The sequence below is a fragment of the Melopsittacus undulatus genome, chromosome 12 (genome assembly GCF_012275295.1).
Source record: "Melopsittacus undulatus isolate bMelUnd1 chromosome 12, bMelUnd1.mat.Z, whole genome shotgun sequence".
Taxonomy (NCBI): domain Eukaryota; kingdom Metazoa; phylum Chordata; class Aves; order Psittaciformes; family Psittaculidae; genus Melopsittacus; species Melopsittacus undulatus.
The window spans coordinates 4,821,868-4,842,412 of NC_047538.1; the positions used below are offsets into that span (position 1 = coordinate 4,821,868).

The window sequence follows — 20,545 nt, forward strand, 5'->3', positions numbered from 1 at the left end:
CCAGCTACAGGTCTGAACATCTCACAGGGAAACTTTGAGGGCTTCATTCTCCTTGTACACATGGAGGTGTGCAACGGGAGTTGTACCATCCCTTTTTCCAAATCCCAGAGGTGCCATTTCCCTGCTGGGAAAGGTTTTGAGTTACTATTCTCTAATCTTGTTCAAGGCCAGGTTGGACTGGCATTGAACAGCCTGCTTGTGGCAGAGGTTTGGAACTGGGTGATCTTAAGGTGCTTTCCAACCCAAACCATTCTATGATTCTATGTTCAACTTGCACATACTTTGGTCTTCCAGCAGTAGTGGCACAAAGGGAACCATGCTGAGTATCTCCTATAGAGGAGAATTAACTTTTTTTTCCTGAATCTTGAAGGAAATTATACCTTCACTTGTCCTGAGATGATCCAAGGGAACAACCTGCCTCATAGCATGCTCCTTTGGAGTAACTCTGTGTATTACATACCTCCCCAGCCCGCACCAGGTTTTTATACAGTGACTGATCTGGGTGTGAAGTCCTCAGAGAATCCTTTTCCTTCTGATATCCAGCAGACTAATGAGCACCTGAGACATTGCTTAGTCCTGGGCAGTTTCTGTCCACAGGTATTAGTGATGTTGCTGCAGCCCCAGTGCTGCTCCTTTTGTGGGATGTAATTGCTCATGCATTCATTTGGTGTCTGGCCTTCTGGTCTAGCTGTTGCCCTGCATTCTTGGCCAAGTGGTGCAGAAGGAGCTGGAGAGGAAGAACCAGCTCTGGTGATCTGATTCTACAGAGGTACCTCTCCCAGCTCTCCTTTGGATTAAGAATATCATCTATTTCTTTTATCCTTAGGAGGCCTTTCAGGACAGAAACCACTGTTTACCCCACACGAAGGCAGGACAGAGCTTTGCCTTCTTACTATTTATGGTTGGGTAGCAGCAAATCCACCAGGAAAGTGGATCCAGGTCCTGTGTTCTCACCACTTTCCTAGTGGCTGGGCATTAAGGAAAGCCTTCAGAAGTTTTTAAACCCTTTTGCAGGTTCAGCTCCAAGCACAAAGCCACTGGGCCATGGGTGGCATGGAGCAGCCCTCCTAAACTCCTTGTCCTTCTCCTTTGGTGGGTGTAGCAGAGCTGAGCCAAGACTGAGGGCGTTACCAAAGAAAGCAAAGACTTATTTTTGGCATTGAAGTGGTTTCCTATTCCAGGCGAGTCTGGGGAGCAGCGTGGTTGTGTACCCAAGGATTTAAGCAGTGCATTAAGCAGAGGGGTTACACTCCGGGTGGATTTCAATCAAAAACTATAATTACATCAAATAGCAAACGGAAATGGAAAAAGAGGATTACCAACTCGACCCTGAATGCTGTTGGCTGCCAAACCTGCTCCATTATTCACACCCCCTCCATTGCCTGAGGTGGGGTGTGTGCATGTATGTGTAGGCAGTAAGGGCCCCCCTCCTTTTTCCATTTCCTTCATCCATCTGATGAAGTCAGAGTCCCCGTGTTGGTATCAGTGCTTGGAGGAAGGCTGGAATTTGCATGACTTGGATTTGGGACTTTGCAGGGCAGGTTTGATCTCCCTGTGCAACTCTTCCTGGCTCCAGGCAGGCAGAACTGCTCAGCTAAGGCAGTCGTGGGAACCCCCAGGCCCACGAGCTTTCTGTTTCGTTATCAGACTGGTGTTTTGGACTCATCACCATTCATCCTCAAGGAAACTGGAAAGCTCCAGACTCCAAGCAGGAAATGCTTTCTAACCTGGAGAGCTAGGTTAGTGTTTCAGACTCTTCTCACAAAGAGTTAGTGTTTAAAACTCTTCTTGAGTCAGTAGAGCTGTTCTGTGGCTGTGTTTGGCCTCTCAAAGTGCCTGTTTTGCTTGGTACAGTTGCTAGCTGTCCTTCCCATTGGTGCACCCAGAGTTTGGGGCTCCCCGGTGTGGTTCCAGGTGGAACGTGGCTTCCTGCAGCACTCTGAGATACTCATTGATTCCAGTTTGCCACCCCTGCTGCCTGGCACTGTTGTTCCTGTCACCTTGGCCTTTGCCTGCCTTAGTCCATTTGTCCTGCTCTCCCAGTCCCTCCTTGTGTCTCCTTCCTGTCATCTACAGGTTGTGTCTCTACACGCCTGTTGCACACCTGAGGTGGGGAGGATGCGTAGTGAGTGCGCTGAGATGGCTGGAAGTGTTTACCAGACAGGGAGGATAATAAGCTCTTCAATCCCCCACTGCCTTCCCAAGCCTGCTTTCTCAGATGGTTTTCCAGATGTCTAATCCCAGATTTCATAGCCCAGCCCAGCTCCTGTTTGATGGGATCTCTCCTTCTCTGGGTGAGATGGCGTGCTAGAGCTAGGTCTTAATTTAAGCCGCAGAAGAGCACTGCTTGGTGCTTTGCTGCAATCTGCTGCATTCTGACCAAATTTGTTGCTCCTTTTTTACCTGTTTGGAGCTGGAGGACGCAATCTGGTGCATGGAAGAGAACCCCCAATACATTCAGTGGTGTGGGGAAGGCAAGAGGTTCATGCATGTCCTGGGAAGAAGCTCAGGAAAAGGGCAGTAGCCTTCCCATGTTCTGAACAAGGCAAATGCATACAGTGTGAGACTTTGGCAGGTTGCAACCTCTGAATTGAACCCATTTTAAAAGCCAGCATCTGTATGATTTTGCCATACTCAGCCTTGTGCCTGGAATTGTCATGTGCTGAGGGATGGTGTGGAGATGTGGCTGGGATTCCTCATCCTCTGGGATCATTTTGATTCTCACTCGGGCTGTCGTTCTCATTTGTCTTAAAAACCTGGAGCTACCCTGTCATTTTCGTGCAGCTTGAGACACGTTTGAGAAGGAAAGATCTGCCTTTTTGAGTAAATCTGGTTTATTGTAATGCCTACCCAGGGTTATTCGTGCTTCTTTCCTATGGGACAGGACCCTATATTTTGTCCTGCCTGCTCAGCGGTGCCTGACTGCGTTTCCATGGCACAGACCTCCCCTTACCATGAAACACTTAGGGAGGAAAGGGGCTTTGTAGATGTAAGATAATATTCTTGTCTTACAGACAGATGTTTGATTCTGTAACACAGTGAACTGTAAAAGACATGCCATCCAAATATAGGTTTCACTGAAAATCACTTCAATACATGAAGGAAACTCAGCCTTAGTTAAAAACTGAAATCCCTTGTAGCAGTTAGGGGAAAGAATAATGTTAGTGATGAGACAAAACTTCTATTCCACAAACAGGGAAAAAATTCTTAAGGACAAAAATATGACCAAGGCACTTTCCCAATTTATTCTTTTTCTGGTGCATTTTACTGATTCATTCCAGGCTCCCTCTGCACTATCTGGAGTGCACATAGAATGGTTTAGGGGCTAAAAGCCTTAAACAAACTGGTTATATCATTGTTGGAAAGAGCTACAGTGAGAAAAATAAATGGTGACAAATAAATTACATCAAAGGTTCTACAATTGATCTTGGTTTCAGATTTGCTTTTGTTACCCGCTGCAGAAAATGCAGACCCCCAAACATCAGGAATAAGAGGCACAGGAAGGCTGGAGCTGTCTTCTTTGTACAAGCCTGAATTTCTCTCTCCTCATTGTGCTGAGTCCTGTTTCTGCAGCACTGAATGAACTGGAGCCGTGGAGCTGCTCAAGTTTTCCTGTGTGTGTGTATCTCCTAGTCGTAGTGGTTTTCATGGTCCAGCTGTGACCCTTCTACTTCCTTCTTGCCTTTCCTAATAGTATTTCGGAGATGACAAGCCCTGTCTGTTCTCTTGTCCTTGTGTAAACCCCTGTTACCTTTCATCAGATGATAGGATCTCAGCAGACATGAAATGAAAGGTTTGATTTTTCAAGGGATATCATTTGCAGGTGTGGAAAAATAGAAGCAGAGGGCGAGGTTGAAAAAGAGGAGCAGAACGTGGAGGTTCAGGCTCCTGTTTTGGGGAGGTGTTTAAGACAACTGCAGCTGAAGCCTTCCAAAGCTGCAGGTGCTTAGAAATTTGGAAGAACTGTGCTTTTAATAAGAGAAATATGCACGTGCAGGAGCGTTTCTGGTTGCTGTAAGACACGTTCTGCTATTCCTCTCACATTACAATACCAGAGTCCCTCTGGTTTCCAGAGAGCGAGGCACAGCATCTCGGGGAGGAGGAGGAAGGGTGTTAGACTCTAACCCCTTGAGAGCAGAAACGCTGGCAGGAGGCATCTCACCTCGGGGAAGTGATCTTCATGGGTTACTAGTTTTATCAGCAGTACATCCTTTTATACAGAGAGAAGGAAGAGAGGAGAGAAATTCCATCCGGCTCTGCTGATTCAGTGGAGTAAAGAGGTGGAATTCATTAGGAAAACAGTTGTTTATGGCACAGCTTTAGTCGGAGGTTTCTTCCATTTTCACATCCTGCTTTTTTTTGATGATGGATTGGTTGAGAGGCGAAGCAAGCACTAGGGGCTGCTTGGTGTTTGTGTTTTTAGTTTTTCATTAAAGTTTAATTGCATGACTTGTTACGTGATGTAACTTCTGGAAACGCCTGCTGGAGTTGCTTGCAAAAGGAGGTTTTTATTTGTTGTGTTTGAATCTTAGGTGCAGGAGTGTTAAACCTCAAAGAGGTATTCAGACATGCATAGAGGGAGAAAACATATATATATATATGTATAGGGTAGGCTTTGATTAATGGAAGAACTGAAACTGCTGTGAGAGAAGAATCTCCTTTATTCGAAAGCTCTTCTGCTACATCGCTAGGACAGAGACTAAGGGCCTTAAAATTAGTGTAACTATAATTTATATCCACCTTAAGGACACTCTTTGCCTCCTGATCAGTAATGGAGCCTTAAATATAAATGGATCCTTAGCTTGCAAACACTCAAATATTTTCTTTACTCCCATAAGGTGTCAAAGGAAAGGTTTCTGTAAGGAAAGGAGGCATTTGCATAAGCACTTACAGCATCAAACGACTGAAGATTTGTATTGCAGAAACAGCAACAATCACATTAAAATCATCCTGCTTTAATAGTTCAGGGGAAAATACAAGAAAAACATTGAAACTGCAATAGATGTTGCTGTCTATATTGGTATCGATTTCATCATTTGCGTTGCCTTAATCTTGGGTGGGTGAAGATTAAGAATCTCCGGGTAGAAGTATGTGTGCGCAATAAACGGGTAACGTCTTAAGCAGCTTTCCTGTGCTTGGAGATGATGGTTTGAGGTCAGCGTGTTTCCTCCATAAAGCCTAGCTTTTGGAAAACAAAAGAGGATCTTTCTAAATAAAAATCACAAGAGGAAAAACATCCATTAAACAATGAACTGAGGGGGAAAGTGCTTATTACCTTGTCCAAACTTCACGTGCCTTGTAAACATGACAGCAAAGAGACCTCCAGGTCCACACACAAGACGGACTCTTTCTCACTGTGCAACACGTCAGTTCCCAAAGGAAATCTGGAGCGTAAGCACTGAAGAAAGGGAAATGGTAGTGTTTGTATTTTATAATCTAAAGCCCTTTATGTATAAAACATTTATACCTGTTTAACTTGAGATGGGGTAGTTAAACTGATAGCCTGCATGGAAACAATTATTTTGGCTCAGTTCAAATGAATTGGTAACAGATTTCTTCAAAATACATATAAATCAGAGAGGTGTCACTGCATTAAAGCTGGACAGGTTTGTATGAGGTAACTTTCTTACACACATTAAAAGAAATCCACGTTTGAAATACTGTTAATCAAGTATGAAAAATGAAATGGGAGGAAATTCACTCTGTAGAGCATTTGTGAATTAAGGTTAACATGTTCATAAAATGATGATAAAAAAATGAGCAGTGGTCACCTTCAGCTGTGGCTCCTTTGAAAGAGAGCTGAGCATCATCAAAGTAAAAGGCCATTCCCTCACAGCTGGGAAAGGGAGTCTCACCTAAAGCTTTCCCAGGAAATGGTGGGCCTGAACTGCTTTTACCTAGAATGCCATAGGGATTTCTTGCTTCCCATTGGGTTTCTGCTCGTCAGTGAGGAGTGATGTTCACAAGAACTATTGGATAAGCATGTCCCAGGATGTGCTTCTGCACCCACAATGTGGGTTGCGTCCTGCTGCAGGTAAGTACAGGTTTCTGGAAAGACACACACCTTTTTTCCTCTAATTATCATCCCTGAAAAGTCTGTCTCTCTGATTTTAGTTTTATTGGGGATCTTTTCAGACCTTGTTTCTATACATAATTTGTACATTTATATTGTCCGTAAATAGTTTGTTGTGGACTGTGAGTATCCCACCGTACACCAGCACAGGTAGGTCTGGGACTGGCAGCTTTGTCCCCAGGACATGTGAACATGTAGCTGTGTGTTTGCAGGCCTGTAGGCTCACGCTCCCTTGCTATTTCAGGGTGCAGAAAAAGGTTTCTGTTCTTGCTGGCCATCTCTTTACTGAATCTTTCTCTGAACCAGATAGGAGCCAAAGCACGGTCCTGGAGTGATTCCCTTCTGAACAGCTTCCCTGGTGTCAGCTTTAACAAAAACCAAACCCAAACCCAAGAAAACCCCACCCCAATTTAATAAAACCCAAACCAAACCAACAGGCTGCAAGTGGAAATAGTCTCCCCTTAGACTGACAAGTTTATTCAGCAAAGAAGGGGATAACCTCGTGGTTAGAGCACAGAAACGTTCCAGCTCTTGCCTAAATTGCTGTTTGAGTTTAGTCAGGTTCCTTTAACTCCTCTTTCTGCCACCTTCACTGGGAAGTGAAGAATTCCCACGTGGCATGTCATGCAGGAAAGCTGGAAGTCTGTTTGGGCAGCAAATAACATCTGCATACTTGGTGATTGTACGTCAGGAATCCGAGGATGTCTCTGCGTTCCCATGCGCTTGCTCATTTTTGTCAGTGAAATAACTCTGGCTTTTAAAACTAGCAAAAGCAATTAGTTCACTCCAGGGACCAATAGGTGGAAACATGTCATTGGGAAAAATGGATTTGGTGGTGGGGATCTCGGAGGCTTTCTATTAGGTTACAATATTTCTGCTGCAAGTGATGTCTGTAGATACACTGCTCTGAGAGAGCTGGGGCTCATTCAGCCATGATTGTAGAATCGTGGAATGGTTTGGATTGGAAGGGATGTTAAAGCTCATCCAGTTCCAACCCCTTAATGCAGTTGATCTGACAGTGGAATAACAGCCTCAAAGTACTGCACATCACTTCGCCATAAGCATATGTATGGAATGGACCTGTAATAGATAATTGTAACAAGTAACCAGAATACTGCGTGTGCACTTCTAAAATTGGCTGGGTTAATAAAACGTGCTGATTGTTCCCTGAGGATATCAGGGGACTGGATGATATTAGTGAGGGTCACCAGTTCAAATCTGGGGCAAGTTAGCAGTGACTGCAACAGCCCTGTTACATCCCTGCCTGCTTTCTCCTGAGCTTCTCATAGGCAGGTGGCTGTGTCCCTACAAGTCCCACTTCGTTGGCAGCTGGGTTAGAAAAGGAGGATGTGTGGCTGACATGGAGCTTCAGAAACACTTCTGCTTGGGATATCAGGCCCCTTTCTTGTGTAAGTTTACAGCATGAAGCTGCTCACCCACATCCTCTGGATTCACACATCTTGCAAATTGTCACCTTATTTACCTGTTGGGAGCAACAGTTAATTTGAATATGGTCTTGTATTCTTCAAACAAAGATGGTTGATTTCTAAGTTTCCAGGAGAAAGAAAAGGCAGAAATAGTTGGTTATTGCTCTTGCTGACGATGAGGATTCAGGCTGCCAGTCCAGGATAGAAAGCATTTTCTATGTGGGGGATAGAGTATCACCTCTGTACCCACACAGTGCTGCTGCATCAGGTTTGGAAAGGCAACAGTCTCAAGCAGGGAGATAATACCAGCTCACAGCTGCACCTCTGGGTGAGCATAGGCTTCTTGGCTTTCCAGGCTGTGCCTCAGGGCTCAGTGCTGTGCAGGAGGGGTCTCAGGAGGGTGTCAGCACGCTCCTGTGTGTAGCAAACTGGTTGTTTCTGCTGTGCTCTCTGCAGCATCCTGTCCCTCCGAGACACATGGGAGGCTGAACATCATGACATGCGGAACAGGAGGGCAGCTTCTGGTCAGGCGCTTGTATTTTTGCTGCCTTAGCTGCTGTTATAAATTCCTCACTCTGGCCTTTCACTTCTGATATTCCTCCCTTGGCCAAATCAAAGACGGTTTTGTTACCTCCGGCTCCCTGCGGACGCGGCAGCTTCAGGCAATGAAATATGCTCCAGCCTTCAGAGGGAGGACAGGGGACCCGCTGCTGGGAATCCGAGGTGGAGAAGGGTTCCGGGAACAGGACCGAGGCTATTGCCTTCGTTTCAGCCCGTGTACATGTGTGGGGACAACAAACCTCCCTGGTTGTGTGCTGGGAGGATAGATGAAGGTACTTGAAAGGGCTGTGGGATTTATAATGTGGAATGAAAACCACCCAGCAGCATGTGGAGGCTGGCACTGAGATGTGCTTGCTCCTCCTTGCCACTGCCCACTGGGGGAAGTAAGGGCAGTACATCTTCTACATTAATATATACTGTAATAAAATGGATGAACTGGGGAGTAGTTGTGCCTCAAAGTATGAAGAGAGGTAGGTGGCATTGCCTGAGGCTTGGACTGGACAAGGAGGAGCTCAGACCTAGTGACTGGACATAGGTATTTAAGCTAAAAGTGAGAATGTGCTTTAGGCTCCTGGAACTTCTCCCCCCCCCCCCCCCCCCCCCCCCCCCCGGTTTTTCCAGTGGTGCTGGACAAAATTGGGGTTCCAGATTCCTCTTTTCAAACCAGTCCTAAGCTCACATGTACTTGTAGGACTAATACTGAGACCCAGCTTACAGTCCCTGGTGTACAGGAGGGAGGAGACAAGCGTTTTACTGGAGTGGAGCAATGGAGTTTGCTCCCGTGGCTGCTGCTTAGTGTTTGGAAATGGAGAGTGCTGAGTCTAGTGTGATGCCTTCTATGTAACTGTGTTGCTGCTTATGAACATGGGAGCCAAAAAGCACCTCTTTGATCTTTGCCATCAATTGAAGGAGCCCTAAAAGCTGCAGTGAAGCATGGCAGGCTCTAGACTCATGCAGTTCCTGGAGGAAACCCATCTTTTTTCCCCATAAATGACCACCCTCACCCTTGGATGATGGCTGGGAGAAAAGGCACATGAAGCCCAGCTTGACTGAGAGGCAGTGCCAAGGAGTAGGGAATTACTGTGAAGGGTAGAAATAACTCTTCAGATCCTGCAACACGATCAGCATATTCCCCCCCCAGGGCCTGGTTGAGGGCCATAGGATCTGTTTCAGAGCTGAGGAGATGAGGGATGCTCGGGAGGCTCCCCAGGGCTGCTGGGTCAGGGCCCTTTGCACTCTGGAGGAACTCCCCTTTCCCCCACACGTACATCTTCAACTGCAGCTCCAAGAGGTCTCTTGGAAGAGCAAGGGAAGGGCGGGAGCTTCTCCTGGAGGACCTGCCCCTGTCAGCAGCATTGGGCGGGTGGAGTGGGGGGGTCTGGCCAGTGAGCAGGCGAGTGCACACAGGAATGATGCTGGAAGCCAAGGCTGGTCCTGCTGATGTGGCCCTTTCTCCTGCAGCGGATCATAAAATATGGCTCAAATTTTCATTACGGCCTCTATTGATTATCTTTTGGGACAGATGAATTATAGGGAACATTAAATTAAAAAAAAAGGGAAATATCTGAATGAGTTTGGGAGGTCGATGCCAGAAAGGCTGACGCACCAACCCTTACCGGCACTTGCCTGCTCTGTGGGTCTGCTGGGCCCTTCCTGTGGTCCCCCTTGGAGCTCCCCTGGTCCCTGTCAGCTGCCCCTGGGGAGCAGCAGGCTCTGCAGTGGCTGTGGGCTATCCCTAGGGACAACCCAGACATGGAGGTGGTGGATGGAGCACCTGGGTGCTGTCACTGTGTCCTGCTCGATGCCACATGCTCTGCCTTGGCTGGGTGGTGGCCCCTGGGCACCTTGCAGTTGAACAGTACTTGATTGTCTGGCACCTAACTTGGGATGCTCCAATGAAAGGGGTAAACAGGGCTGTGAATGGGAAAAGGCCAGGTCAGTGTGTTTGGAGACTAAATTGGGTGTAATACATAGAAACTAACAGTGAATCATAGGAGTAGTAATGGGCTTTCAAAGGTTTCCTCATTACCCGCACCAAGAGAAACATCACTGCCCTCATCTCTCCTTTATTGAGGGGTCTGTACTCTCTCTTGAGTTCATTGAGCGCAGGAGCTGGTTCTCAGTGTGGTTTGTGGTCAGAGACCTTTGACTCCAGGTAAGAGAAGTGCCAGGATCGAATCATCCCACTGTTAATGTGGCAGAGTGAAGTCAAACCAGAGGAAGAGAGATCTGGCTTCTCACTGGCTCTGGCCAGCTCTGTGCTCATGTGCAGGAGATGGCCCGGTAAGGCTTAGCCTCTGCTCACTTCTCTCTGTTCCACTGGGGTGGGTGAAATCCTGTAACCTGGAATGTCGTCAGCATGCGCTCAGCAGCTGGCAATGGGAATAATGGATGGTGCCTCTTTGAAAGAGCCGCAGTTCACAGCACTCTTCCCTTTCCCAGTGGTAGCAGGAGAGCCCTGAAGCAGACACGGGAGCTGGATGGCTTTAAAATCCCATGTCTGCGCTTGGCTCCGGGGTTGTTTTGTGTCAGCCAGGCCGGCAGCCAGTGCTTCTGAGGAATTCTCTGTTTTCTTTGCTAACATTGAGAAGAATGCAGGCAGGGTCCCTCTGCAGCCACCTGCCTTCACACACCAGCTTGAAAGACAAACACCACACTCAAATGCCTCCATCCGGATGATGCTGCAGACTGACCTGGGCAGACACCAGCTCCTTCTCTCACCAATCCCCTGCCCACCACCACCAGCTCCCCTTCTGGTGCCTTTTATTCACACAAGTGCTCACATCCCCATTTCTCTGTCATGAAACCCTTCAGCAGGCAGTTTGTCCAGCCTGCATGTTCTGCAGGGGCAGAGCTGTCATTGCCCACAGTGCCAGCCTGGAGAAGCACTCTGGTGTGCAAACACCTTGTGCATTCACTGATGTGTCTGTGTAACCTTCCAAGTAAAACCAGTGTGAGTGTTCACCCTTTCTTATGGGAGATTTAGGTGCCAGCGCATGGGGCCACCATCTGAGTGCTTGCTGCACGCTCACATGTACGTGTTCCACTTCCTTGCAGACCTGTGCTGATTTCACAAGCCATCCCCAAAGCTTTGCCTTCACCTGGGCGAATGCAGAAGGTGGTGGTTTCCATGGCTCCACGGCCTGGCTCGAGCGGCACACCCTTTCTGTGTAAGCTGGCTCCCTGGAGCCCATTGTTTTTTGGCAAACAGCTTCATAAACTGCTCCAACAATTAAACCGAGAAGAAAAAAAGAACCCAGAAGTCAAAAACAAACACAACAAAAACCCCCACGTATTATGGAGCGAGGCAGCAAACAGGTTGGAGCAACTCCCTCGGCCAGCTCCGGCCCCAAGCCCCCTGAGCATGGGCTGCACTTGCTGGACTTGGTTTTGGGAGGTGCCTGCGCTGCTCCAACCCACCAAACTGCAGCGAGCGAACAAACATGAAGGAAAAGGTCATGTTCTTCACTTTTCTTTCTCTGCAAGCTGCAGACATCCCTCTCTGGGAGGGGAGCCTGCACAGATGCCAGCTCTGATTCATTTAAATATTTACCAATCCCAGGTTTTTGTTTTGTTTTTTCACTTGTGTATGTTTGCGCTCTGTTTGTGTCCCATAAAATACCTGGTGTTTTGGGCGTACCCCGTTCGCAGGGCGCATGAGATCACACTGAAAAAATGCAGCGAAAAACATTTTCATGCCACGACACATCAAATAGGATTTTGAATTAAGATGAACATTCCCCCCCCCCCCCCTTTTTTTATCTCTGCAGTTTGGGTGAAAGGGTTTTCTTTTTCTATTTCATAACTTTTATTTAAGTAGGAAGAAAAATTGATGGGAAAAGCCTTTACAAATGACTTTTGCCTCATGTCACCGTGTCCGGCAGTGCTGGTCAGGGCACCCCTTAGTGTGTGTTTCTGGTGATGGTTTGTTCCAGTGGGCAGGCAGTGAAGTCTTGAGTCTGGAAGCCAGCGCCAGCCCCGAGCTGGATGAGCGACAGCAGCTCCGCTCCTTGTCTGTCAGACTTGCTCTGAGGCAAGTGCTGTCTCCTGCTGTCTGTGCATCCCTGGCACGGGGGGCTTGCCTCCTGTGGAGCTGCTCTGAGGCTCCCAGGCAGCGTGCTGGGTCCAGGGGAGGGAAAGGACGACCTTTGGTGGGGCTCCAGCACCCGCTGGGCACAGACACTCATGGGCCTGTGTGCCCAGAGCAGGGTGCAGGAGCCGGTTTGGGCTCATCGTGGCGCTTTGTCCATGGTATGGGATTTTCTACGTGCTTTTTGGCCACAGTCCTCTGGGAGGGAAGTTTTATTTGTGGGTTCAAGCAGCGAAAGCACTGCTGACACTCACCCCACCTCCTCTTAATTGTTTTCCATGCCCATTGGGTCATAATCTGATCCCAGCTACATCTGGGAAAGCACAGAGCTGTTCCTTGGGAAAATGGAGCATCTCCAAGCAGAGAGTCGCAGTGCTGGGATGAGGGTCCAGCCACCTCCTCCCTCTGCTGTGTGGCCAGCAAGCCAGGCCCAAAGCACAAGTCCTAGAGCAAGGGCTTTTTGTTTTACTGCACCTATAAAGGACCCCAGCTTGACCCTCCCCACTGTGAGCAGCAGGTCTTGAGGCTCTGTGTCTGGAGGGGACTGGGGACAAGTGGGGCTCAGTGACAGTTGGAAGCTGGCACTGGAGCCAGACATTAGTGCTGGGGTGCTGGGACACTGCTGCCTTGTTAGAAACCTTGAGTCTGTCATAGGGGCAGGGGTAGATGTTCATATGTCTGATGGAAGGGTGGTTTGCACTGCTGGAACTGGAGTCCTGTGTTCCCTGCTGTGGGGAAAGGGAAGGAGAAGGGGAATAATGTGGATGGGTGTGCAGGGGGGCAGCAGTGGTCTCCTCTGAGCCATTAGCCAGGATCTGAAATTGGACCTGTTACTTTTGAGGAATGTAGGGCAGTGGAGAGGAGATGTTGTGTGAACGTGCACGCGGCTCTTGCTTCAGTGTCCTAGGCAAATGCCAGAGCGTAGGATGGCAAGGAGTAGTAATTACCCCACAGCTTCAGCTCCACCACTGCACTCTTTGATCACTTATTACTTTTCTATTCCTTCTGCTTCTTGCTGTAATTGTTACAAAATCTCTCTGCTTTGGGAGGGGTCCAGGACTCCAGGGCCCAATTGCATCTGCCCTGATTCAGAAAGTGGGTCATGCTGCTTGGTCTGGGAAGAAGATACTCATCTTGCTTAGCATGATATTTATTAGGAGATAGGGAAGGGAATGCAACCGCGCTGTTGCCTAGAAAATTGCTCTGGGGGGATAGCGAAGGACTTGTGAGGGCAGAGCACAGGAGGTTCTTGCACACCCGGTGCCTGCTGAAGCTGTGCCACGTTCTCCATGCCTGCGCTGACGTGGTGCCAATGGTTGGAAGGGTGATAGTGGAACTGGGGACAAGGAAGGGACTTGTGGCTGCTCCCGTGCCAGGCATTGATGGGCTCTTTACGTTCCTTGGAGTAGAGGCTGGTGGGAATGGAGGAAAGGGAAGATCAGATTTGGTTTGTTCATAGGGACGTGCTGTTCTCCCATTAGCAAGGGAAGACCTAACCTGGTTGGGTTGTGATGTGGACAAGGACCCTGCACCTGCACCCTTGCAGAAACACAGTGAGCCTGGGTGCTCGCTTCCTGCTAAGACCAATTAGAAAACATGGATCCAAAGCCTGGAGTAATTTACTCTGTGGTGTATCTCTCTCTCATTAAACAGCAGAGAGAAGGAAACTGGATAGAAGCACAGATGATGATCCACCCAGTGGTGGTGCAGCAGGGTCCCACAGCAGGGACTCTCCTCGTGGGGGATAAGAGAGCGCAGCTCATCCTGCCAGGCTGGCTGGGCCTGTGCTGCTGCTTGTGTGAAATCACCCTCGGGATTATCCAAAGGAAGAACTGGCAACTCCAGTAACTTGGAGGGCCGGATCCTCCACTCGTTTAAATTGGCATGACTTCACTGAAGCCACCGAAACTGCACTGATTTTACACAGGTGAGGATCTGGACTGGAGTCCTCTGAAAGAAGAAGACAAAGAGGGCAAGACACAGAGATTTGATAGAGCCCACTTACAAGCATGGGGACTTGTGAGCTGTCCTGAGTGGAGAGTGGGTCATTTCCATACATCTCAGCCAACTTAGAAGGGATCTGGATTCTTGGGACTATGGCAAATGCCAAAGCACAGCTTCCCTGGCAGGATGAGGGACCCAGATCTTTGCCAGCCCTTTGAAATGCATGTTGGCAGGGTTTGATGGGAGCGTTTCCTACTCATGGCTTTTTAGTGGCAGCATAGTGAGAGGGTCTGGAGATGCAATGAAGACCCTCACCTTTTGATTTGGCCTGTTTGAACCCTGCCAGTCTTGTTCTCTTCTCCTGTCCCATCTTTTTCCATACATTCAACTCCACCAGTATTCCCTGTGGCATGTGCTGCCCTTGGCTGTGGCTTTAGCCTTTCACCACTGCCACCACAGGTTCTAACTCCTCTGAGATGATGGGAGGAGAAACTCCACTTCAAGGAAGTTGAGTATCCAGTGTCTGTGTCCCATATGACTGCTCCATTGGGCACCATTAAGCATGTGCTTCCAGAGGCTGTTGGGTCCTGGTGTGGCAGGCCGATTTTGTTTTCCCAGCTCATTCTTAGGTGGGGGTATTATGGGATGTATGTAGAAGGTATGTCATACGGTGTTTCTAGAGGAGGTTGTTTGCTGTAGCACCAGGCTCTTGGGACTTGCAGGGATGCACTCACATCCGGGGTGGATCTGGACAAGGGTTTCAGCAACTCCCAGTGCAGCAGCTCAGGGCCGGAAGTGAAGAAGGGATAAAGTATCCAGCTGAAACTCCTGTAGGATGTAATTACCTGAGCTGGAAGCCGGCCAGGACAGCAGGTATCGTGCATCATCTGCTGGTGGTATCAGACGCAGGCGGCCGGCAGCAGAGGTGGTCAGGAGCCGGGAGTGACGGTGTTGGTGCGGCTGCCTCTGTGGGCACTCGGCATAACGGCTTTTGAAGTCACTTGGTGTTTGTTTCCATGGTGGTTGTGTGCACGTACCATGGTGCCTTTAAAATGCTCTTGGGAACCTACAGCCCATGGATGGATGGCCCTGTCCTGACGCTCATGCAAATGCTCCCACTTTTTCCATTTAAAACGAAAAGAGAAAAAAAAGCTTAAACAAAAAGGAAAAAACCAAGGAAAAAAAACCCAACAAAGGAAATTGACTTCCCAAAAATTACACTAAGCTCACATTTGAGGCCTGGCACAAATCCATCACAGCCAGGAAGCTCGGCATTAACCAGTGCACTCCCATGGCTGCTGGGAGGGTTTGCACTCCAGCCCCACAGGTCAAAGCTTTAGAAGTTGGGGGCTTAGGGATGAAAGTCCTCAGTGTGTCCCTGAAGGTGTTTTCGTGCGCATCCATGCACCCAGAAAAGCAGCATTAGACCCAGGGGCAGCTTCAGGGTGAGGGTTAACGCCAGGACCCAAGAGCTGATCCCAGCACCCGCACAGGGCTCCTTGCACCAGGACTTTCCCCGTGGGTTTGTGTTGGAGGAGCAGGGACAGGGCGGTAGAGCAGGCACCTGCCAGCGGCTGCTGAGGAGCCTGGAGACTTTACACCCTAGCCCAGGCTGCACGTGAGGACAGAGTTGACTCGTCTTTGCTCCCACTTGCCCATGACACAGCACAGCATACATCAAGGTGATTGACAGCCGCAGTTCAGTTCAGGTTAGAGGGGAAGGGATGGGGGCAGCGCTGGGGCTGGGCGAGCAGAGGAGCAGGTCACAGGAGGAGGCTCCAAGCAGAGATCCTGACTGGTGCGGAGGGTCAGAGGTGATCTGAGCTGAGGGGATGGATGGGGGGCTCACAAAGCACCTGCTGGGGCTGAGCTGTCAGTGCTGTGTGTTCCCAAGGACTCACTTCACCCATCAGTGCTGGAGAAGTAAGGACCAGGCTGCTGTAGCCACTGCTGCAGAGAAGCTGAGAGCGGGACAGAGGTCCAGCCCTGCCCCTGCTATCCCTGCCTGTGGTGGGTTGTAACCTGCTTGTGCTGTGAATTTTCACAGCTTTGGGGCAGCGCAGACAGAAGGCTTCACGGCAGAGCTTTGATGGTATCTCATTGGAGAGGCTGGGGGAGGTCGGGATGTGTTAAGGCTGAAAATATTTACAGGTTTTGAAGTTGAAACGCAAACAGGAAAAGCCCTTTAAAAAGTGAGTGTAGTGGATATTCAAAACAGGGATTGCCATGGAAACGCCACAATATTTGCTTAAATTGACACAAAGGTTGCTGGTTGCAGGGTTCTGGCTCCTTTGGCTCCATTTTCTTTGGCCCGGCACCTATCACAAATTGATCTCAACAACCCTCTTTTGTTTTGCTTCTTGTATTTTTGTCTGATGGGAATAAAGAACAAACCACCACCAAAACTGCAAATCCCACCTCAGGACGGGGCTGAAGCTCCGGAGCCTGTCAAATGTTGGAGCTAAGGACTTGGTTTAATGTTGTGAGTAAGGTAAAAAGTTCTTGTTCTTTTAATGTGTGAATGTATCCATTTCCTCCCATGCAGGAAATGGAAGGGAATTGTCTTTAACAGTCTTGGGAAAGCGGGGAGAAGGGTGAAACCTGTTGCAGAGGTGGCAGTGTACATCCAAGGAGCATGGGAAGTGGGGCTTGTGTTGTCCAGCTCAGACTGAAATTGGGGAGGTTTGGTTTTAGCTCCCAATTCTGCCTCAGCTTTGCCAAGTGACCTCTGACAAGTCTCACTTTCTGTGTGCCTCACTAAAGTGGAAATAATTCTTCCTTTGTGTCTGTAACGTCTTTGGGGTTGAAGAATTCCATCTGATGTGGGGGTGCGCGGGGCTGGCTCTAGAGCTCTGTAAGGCAACACAAGGGGACCATTTCCCCATCACCTCACTCGTGCAGAACTGCTCAGCTGGTGATGGGGGAAGCTCCTTGCAGTAAGTGGCTTAGCACTGTAGGCTGCTCCTGCAGCTGATTGACCTGGAGCTTTCCCTAGGGAAAGCTGGAGTGTGTGTCCCACTGGATAATCACCTGGGTGGTTTGTACCTTGACTTCTGTGTGGCTAGAACCACACATGGCGGAGAAGGAGACCGGGATGCAGTGTGTTTGGTAGGGTGTGCAGTGCCTTGCCTCTCTGGACTGTTGTGTGTGACCAAGACTGAGGTCTGTGGGTGGCTTTGGCATTTGAGGTCGGCGTCATTGCTTGTGCTCGTGATTCACCTGAGCTCTTGGACTGCTCAGTAAGGAATATTCATTTCCTTTTGAAACTCTCCTCAGGGCCAAGAGACTTCACCAAGTGAAGGGAAGCCATCAAATTCACACTGTCTTCACCTGAGACCACCTGCAAAACAAAGAGCCTGACCTCTCCTGGCTTTGCACACTGGAATGGACCTTGAAGCTGGTGACTTCTCAATGCAAGGTACTGACTTGTTCTGTGATCAAACTGTCTGCTCTGAAGTGGGACTGGAATGAGTGATTTTGGCTCTCCAGAGCCTCCATTCCAGCTCCTGGGAAATCTCTGGCCTCTAAAGTTTACAAGAGCTGCTGAAAGACATTGGTTTGGGTGTCGCTGGTGTGTCTTGGGCTGGCTTACAAGCAGGACTGGGTTTACCCCTGCCATCACTGCCTATTTCTGCAGACACAGGCACCCAGCTGACACAGCAAAGCACCCGTTTGAACAGCTCCCTCTCTCAGCTGCCTTCTCCTAATGAGCTGCTGTACAGTATTAGCAATTAGGTAGGTAGTGTGCCAGAACTGGCTGCATGGGAGTCCCCTGGGTAAGTATTGTGTGGGCCAGTTTCTGATTGACTTGTTTCACGAAAGAAGAGGAGTTTGAGGATGTCTGTGGTCACGGTGGGAAAGTCAGAAAGGTTGTGAGAGGGTGGGACTCTCTGTTTCTAAAAGCCATTTTACTTTCTTCACTGCTTGGCTCCCATCACAGCTTCTCCACAAAGAAAGGTAGGGTACAACATAGGTAGAAGAAAGCCCCTGTAGGATAACAACAGTGGGTTAATGTATTTCTTCTCAGTGGTTTGGGGATTTGAGAGGTGCCTGGTGGCAGTGCCATACTGCTGCACTTAGAAGGGGTGAGGCTCCTTGTTGTGGCTGGGCTTTTTATGATGTTCTGTCTGCTCTTGGGGTATTTTCTCTGGGGGTATCTCCATACTGTATTGGCACCAACAAGTGATGATGATGCCTGAATGAAGATGAGCAACCCAAAGTGTTCCTCTGTCTTTTGCTGCTGTGCCACAAATGATAGTTGGGCAAAGCAGCGTTTCCAAAGCTGTTATGAGTCACAGGTACAGCTGAGACCTGAACTGGAAGGATCAGGGTGGAGGGACTTAGCAAGAGGAAGAGGAGAAAAGTCACAGGGCTGAGATGTTGGTCTGGGGCTTCATCCCTGGCTCTGTGTGGCACGGGGGGAATTTACTCGTTCTCAGTGCTCTACCTTAAAGAGCAACAGCCGTGATCCTCTAAGGCTCAGCAGAGCTTAGTGCCTGCCACGTGTTCGGAGCCTACAGACCTGAGTGCTTTCAGTAAACCTGCCAGGAAATACAGTGTTTCAGGATGGGATATGGGTGAACTGTGCCTTCCCACACCTTCCTCGTGCTGAAACTCCTCCAGGGTCTGGCATGCTTTATTTGGAAAGCTTGGTTTTGAACTGTTAATGTTGGGAATTCTGGCCTTTATCCCTGAGTGAGCTGCTCTGGTGCCCGTGTCCCCTTTTAGAGCAGTGGCCCACGTCTTCTCAGACCTCCAGAGGCAAGAGAGCTTCCCAAATCAGAGCTCTACCCAAGGGAATGGGGTAGTGGAACATGAAGAGCCTTGAGGTTTTGTCACATAAGATACAGATTCTCAAGTTTGACTGCAGCAGGTGAATTTTCCACCAAACATCCTTATGTGCCTCTCCAGAGAGGCCCAGCATCCATGGGGAATAACTCTGCTGTGGAAGCTGCTGAAGAGGTTCTGGGTCTGTTTTTCCATCAGAGGGAGCTTTTCCAGTTGCTCCTGTTATTGCAAGCCCTCGTGTCCATCTGGCATGGGCCTGGGATGTGCAAGACCTTTGAGGCAGGGAGGCAAGAGGAGGAGACAGGTATATCAGGAATTCCTTAAGTGCTGACATGAACCTTAAGGTTCAGGTTCTTGCAGATCAGTAATCCTTGATGTTTGCCTTCTGCTGGGTGCATTGCCTGTACAAAGCGGGGTGTTCTGCAGGGGCTGTTTTCTGAGGGGCAGAAGCTCATTAGAGACAATGGAAGTATTTCCTTGACTCCAGTTGTTTTCTGAGGTCCCCCTAGTTCTACAAGCATCACTTCGGTGAAGGAGATGCATTTAGCCTCTCAGGCATGTGGCTTTGTGATCGCTCATGCCCTGGACTAGAAATCCCTGTGTTCCAGTCTTCAGCCCTGGAGCAAGTTGTATGGCTTCTACTTTCAAAACAAGCTCAATTGACTTTGGGCTACAGAGGCTGTTTGCACGTTCTCCAGAGCCCATCCCTAGGCTGTGATTGCTTTTGCACTCTGTTTATAAGCACAAGCTGGCTGTTTAGTCCTAGAGCTAGAAAGGTTGGAGGGAGTTTTCCTGTTCGGTTGATGAAGGGTAGTCTTTCTGTGGGGAAAAATGTGGGAAAATGATGAGAAATACCTGCTCTATCTGTGATTCAGTTCACAAAACATTGCCCCTTGCTTCAATCTGAAAAGTAAACCTAAAGTTGGGGCTTAACTTGGGCGCACACTGTGCTACTTCTGCTGGGATCCTGGGGATCCCCGCATGGGAGCGAGGTGGGAACTCTGCCCCGTGCAGCGCTGCAGCCGGCCCAGCCCAGCCAGCCCTGACGGCTCCGATCCTGAGCTGGGGAATATGAAACAGCCTTGCAAAATCATTGTGGAAATTTACCCGCCTGTGTATGAAATCAGCTTGCCTGCCTTTGCCAGGAGGAGTTTAACTTGCCCATTAAAATATACATCTATTTATGTATTACTTGTTCTGTGAGAGAAAATTTTCCCAGGCAGTTACAAAACTCAGTCTAGACTGTAACGTGTGGCATCTGGTGGTAACATGCCATATACATATATCTGAATACAGTATCTACTGTATCACCCTGCTTGGGAGTTAATAGCACGTATCTGGATTATAGCAAGGGCTTTCCATTCACAGCACGCTCTCACTGGATAAAAGTTTGGCCCGGTTCCTGCCTGCACTGGTCTGAATGGGGCTCTACCCTGCCTGCTTGTACCCAGATAAAGCAAGGCAGGCATTTCCATGCTGCCTGTTCTGACCTGTGGCCCCACGGTCCACCTAGGCTGGAGGCAACAGTTGTGGGGCGCAGCTCTTCCGGTAGGGCTGAGTTGAGGAGAGGGAACGATGTTAAAAGCCTGGCTGGGATAAGAGCAGGGTTGTCACATCCATCTGCTCAGGCCCTGACGAGCAGCTGATCCATATTGTTAACAT

At 48.9% G+C, this 20,545-nt stretch overlaps 1 protein-coding gene across 4 annotated transcripts in view; it reads left to right on the top strand.

Annotated features, from left to right (window-relative positions):
- CASZ1 (castor zinc finger 1) overlaps window positions 1-20,545 on the top strand; it is a 199,881-nt gene that overhangs the window by 17,119 nt on the left and 162,217 nt on the right. For all 4 annotated transcript variants that reach the window (XM_034068596.1, XM_034068600.1, XM_034068597.1 and 1 more), the window contains exon 2: window positions 17,372-17,513. The gene's annotated coding sequence lies outside the window, so the exon portion shown is untranslated. The remainder of the gene's footprint in view (window positions 1-17,371; window positions 17,514-20,545) is intronic.